The 5,222-nt window shown below is 24.3% G+C and overlaps 1 long non-coding RNA gene across 3 annotated transcripts; it reads right to left on the bottom strand.

The window, feature by feature from the left end:
- Window positions 1-481: 481 nt before the first annotated feature.
- On the bottom strand, window positions 482-1,364 carry LOC124955378. Of its 3 annotated transcripts, none has more exons than XR_007102855.1 (3): window positions 1,112-1,364; window positions 745-996; window positions 482-671 (listed from the first exon to the last, which is right to left on the bottom strand). It is a non-coding gene; the product is annotated as an uncharacterized LOC124955378 (long non-coding RNA). The 3 variants fall into 3 exon arrangements; XR_007102854.1 differs by having other exon boundaries at window positions 483-671; window positions 745-999; XR_007102856.1 differs by having other exon boundaries at window positions 490-671; window positions 745-824.
- Window positions 1,365-5,222: the final 3,858 nt, after the last annotated feature.

Raw genomic sequence — 5,222 nt, 5'->3', positions numbered from 1 at the left:
CAGATTTCATGAAAGTAGCCGTAAAAATAAGAGTAACGGTTGAAATATTCAACGTGTTGAAATTCTATTGCTTCGGTTCTTAAGGATAACCAATCGGGTTGTGAGAATTGTTTTGACGTCACTGTTAACGAGCGATAAAACGAAAATATCTGTGAGCTTCATTATCAGATAAATTTAAATAATTATCCGATTAATTTTTTAACTCGCCGAAAGATAATAATATACAATGAGTGTAAAAACTATTCGTAGAGCAGTGAATTTGAACAAAAATGTTGTAGAACTTTGTTTATTACAAAAAAATGTTAACACAAAAAAATATATATATTCTCAGAAATTTGTAAAACGAATGTTATTAAAAAATAATTATTTATTTATATTTATTATGAAAATATTAACAAATTTTCAAAAATTAGTAGAAAAAGTACGCCTAATAATTATTCGTACATTTCTACGTTTACAAAAAATATCATACATTTTAATACATAAACGTAATAAAAAAGTTTTAGTATTAGAAATTATTTTTTCTTCGAGATAGTTTTGGGGGAATTAACATTCAAGTCTGAAGATTATGCATGGTATTTTTAATTAATTTGGTATCTTATACAAGATCCATTGTCGCATATTGTAAGCGAGTTTTAGGTTATTATCTTGTAAAAAGATATATAATTGTCCTGTAATCCAATTTTATTTGCATTAGCTTGAAGATGTTTTAAAATATTAATGTGAAATTATGATCCATGTTACCATCAATAAAATAAAGGAATCCAAACACGTTTGCATTCATGCAGCTCCGAACTGTAACCTCTTCCATGATTTATGGACGTCTAGAAATAGTTTTACTTATATTCTGTATTTTTTTCATTCCAAATAATATATCATCCATCCGATATAAATATGTTAAATTATACTTCCATCAATAAATATACTATGATTTCAATACTCCTTAGGAACATTGATTTAGTCTTTTATAAATTCTAATCGTTTCTACGTACTTTACTACTGAACACATTAATATTAAGATTATTTTTAAATTTAGTAGCTATGTTTATTGTACTTATTTAGATTTAGTTTAGTTTTACTTTTTAAATTATTCATCGGTTAATATACTTACTTATTTTACTTTTACTTTCATGGATTATTTTTTAAAGTTTTTTGGTCTCCATATTTTTCAATAATTCCTTGATTCGTAGACCATAATCCACCTGCAATTTTAGAAATTTCACTCAGTGTTTTGCACTTATTATTTAAGTAAATTTATAAGAATTTTCTTCCTTTCTTCAAAAGTTTCTTTGCCTTTACGATTATCACTCTTGATTATATATGAATCTAGAACACTATTTGTATCGGCAACGTCTCCAGATATACTGAATCTAAATGTGTTGACATAAGATGTATTATCTTGTATTTATCCTATGTACAAAGACAATAGGAATACTTATTACGTGTACATTTTTTGCTAATTCTTGAAAGTCGTTAATATTTTCATAACAAATATAAGTAAATAATTATTTTTTAATAACATTCGTTTTAGAGATTTCTAAATACATATATTTTTTTTGTTAACATTTTTTTATAATAAAGAAAATTCTACAAAGTTTTTGTTTAAATTTACTTAATATTATTCGTACTGCTGTACGAATATTTTTTTTGCACTCATTGTATCTAATAAAGTAATATAATTGACGAAAATTGATAAATTTACTTCTAAATTTTACAAAATATTTCTCCTTTTTTTAAATATATTCTTTCTTCTTTTATTATTAGAAATAAATAAATAAGTAATATAAGATGTACATGACCGGTATAATATTTAATTATATACTTTTTCCACTACTTTATCTTCTTCTTCGTCTTTTTATCATTATTCCTATTATTATATGATATTATTATTATTATTATTATTATTATTATTATTATTATTTTTATTATTATTATTATTTTTATTATTATTATTATTATTATTATTATTTTTATTATTATTATTATTTTTAATATTATTATTATTATTATTATTATTATTTTTATTATTATTATTATTATTTTTATTATCATCATCATCATCATCATCATCATCATCATCATCATCATCATTATCATCATCATTATCATCATCATTATCATCATCATCATCATCATCATCATCATTATCATCATCATTATCATTATCATTATCATCATCATTATCATCATCATCATCATCATCATCATCATTATTATTATTATTATTATTGTTATTGTTATTATTATTATTATTATTGTTATTATTATTATTATAGTAATAAATGTAAAATAGATCAGCGCAATAGAGAGAAAAATAGTTCGTCAGGTTGTTTTATCTCATATATACTAGAATGTGAAAACTAATTCATACTTTGATTTTTCTTAAAATAATAATATTATTATTATTATTATTATTATTATTATTATTATTATTATTATTATTATTATTATAGTAATAAATGTAAAATAGATCAGCGCAATAGAGAAAAAAATAGTTCGTCTGGTTGTTTTATCTCATATATACTAGAATGTGAAAACTAATTCATACTTTGATTTTTCTTAAAATAATATATTATAATGCGTATAAATATTCAATTTACTATTATTTTGCGTTTCGTTTAGAAAATCCCGACAAGACTTTACGCATGCAAACAAACAAGCGATCGATTATAATAATTGACGGAAAAAACACTTATACACACTGATCAAACGTGTATAGAAAAATTGGTAGTGGTGATAGAAGGTTCGTTACTTTTACCGCAGATCTCAAAAGACTATACCAAACTTATTTATCACGGAATATGTCGAAAACAGCAGTTTACACCAACAATGAATCCAAACGTAATTCTTCATACATTTTTATGAACATGGTTATATTTTAAAGGTGAAGATTTAAAGAAGAAATTGAATTTTTCGAATTTTCAAAATAGTTCCATTATCTCTGAAAATAAAACTGTATCAAAAAATATTGTTTTTATTCTTTATCTCGTTCGAAAATATTTCATGCATAAAGAAAAAGATTCTTTCAAAATTTGAAAAACCTAACTCTTCGTTTAAACGTACATTCTTGAAATGAAATTTTATTCATTAAAATTTAATCAAGAATTGTGTTGATATAATCATTATAAAACCACGGCTGGTAAATACTCAATCTTAAACCAATATTAACAAATAAGATATTTTATGCAAAATTATATAATAGTAATAATAATATTAACAATACTTATTTTTACGTAGAAGAAAAATTATTGCATAAGAAAAAATTATAATGAAATCTTTCATAATAAAAAATTAATTGTAATATTACTTGTAGAAATGTGTTACGTTTCTCACTCTTGAAGCACATTTAAAAAATTGGAATATGTCCTCGTGAAATTTGCCTCCAATTTGTAGTTGAGATTTTAAATATTCGAATAAAAAGAATTTATATATATATATATATATAGATTTTTTTTATTCGAATATTTATTCGAAAAAAAAATTGAGGACATGTAATTTAATTAAACATTGGATTGCAGTTGTAAATGAGTATATATATATATTTTTTTTATTTTTTGACTATTATTATTATTATATATACACATATATATATATATATATATATATATATATATATAAAATAATAATAATAATATATGTATATTATCTATATCGATCACATTCTGTTTTTGACATTTTGCGGAAAGAAATTTACGGATTTCTATATATGTTTATTATATTTTCAACAAAAAAAAACTTATATAAGTTTATTACATATTTTATTTGAATAAATTTCTGTAATATTTATAGACATGTTAAATTGTACATATTTCTTTTGTTTTTATTCTTTTAGGAAAATTATATGTGATAAGATTTTTAAAAGTATCAATCGTTTTTCATAATATTAAAAAATGAAATATGTAGTAAAGTTGAGGACATTTAAATTAATTGAACAGTGGCAATTGTATTCTGTATAAGGACGTTTATACATAAATTTCGATATACATCTTCATAGCTCGGTGGTAGAGTGTTTGTTTTCGAAAAGCGCAAGTTCATCACGAATTCGAATCTCACTTTCCTTCCCTTCGGTCTAGGTAAAAACTTTGTTATGTCACCTCCCTGAGTTTTTTCTCTGCTCTTTTCTTTTCTAAGAGGTATTATTCTCCTCTATATTATTATCATCTTGCATTTTCACCTTTCCTTTCTATATAAAAGGTCAAAAAAATGGATTATTTTCATATCTGTGGTTTGTGTTTGGATTAGTTGGGTGGACTTTCCACCCCTTCACCCTTGCTTTCTTGTTTTCCTTGTTTCTGTCCTTTCCCCCTTTGTTCCAGCTTTATAAATTTTCTGAGAACTAGTCATTTCCATGCTAATCGATAAAGCCTAGTAATCAGATCTACTTTCTTTTATCCTAATGAAAGCTTTTATTAGGATAAGAAATGTTGTCGTATTTGTATAGTACTAAAAATGTATTTGGTATCTTATATATGATATCTTCTTTCCAGTCTTAATTTTAAGATTAAATAAGTAATCCTTAAAATATCAAACAAGGCTGTGATATAATCCTTTAATCTCTATCATCAAAAAGTTTCCTTACTCCTTAACGCAGTCAACTCAATTCTCACATCACCGTGTCAAGGGTTAATAGAGGAATGCTTACAGGAGAGGGGAAGAAGACGAACAATAGTTTCTTTCTTATCCCTTTCCTTATTGACAGACAAACAGAGAGAGAGAGAGAGAGAGAGAGAGAAAAAGAGAGGGGTGGTCCGTTTGCTGCCAATGAACGGGACAAATCTCCTTCTTTAAAATTTGGGAAGGTTGAAGATCCCTTTTATCTGAAATTGAGTTTATGTGGGGTTTAAAAGTATGAGAATATACCTATGAAGAAAATTTGAGCTGAAAGTATCCTCCTAAGATAGCTCAGTTATGAATAGAGCAGTCAGTCGCCCGAAAATAAATTAAATTAACAATCAAACGAAGACACAATTTTTTTTCTTTCTTTTTTTTGTTTTTCTTTTCCTTTCTTTCTTTCTTTTCCTTTCCTTTTTTTAATTTAATTTCTTCTTTTTTTCATTACTACAATACACCACGAACGAATTTAAATTGCTTTAGCATTTAATGAAATAAGTTTATTTCGTATATTGATTTATGAATAATCATCCATTGAACGGTCTTTGATAGGGCTTCTTTTCTGTTTTTATATAAATTTATACTATTGAAAATACATACATATGCTTTAC

The sequence above is a fragment of the Vespa velutina genome, chromosome 18, assembly GCF_912470025.1.
Source record: "Vespa velutina chromosome 18, iVesVel2.1, whole genome shotgun sequence".
Classification (NCBI taxonomy): Eukaryota; Metazoa; Arthropoda; class Insecta; order Hymenoptera; family Vespidae; genus Vespa; species Vespa velutina.
The sequence above is the reverse complement of the archived record's forward strand: the minus strand, read 5'-3'. Positions and strand labels throughout refer to the sequence as shown.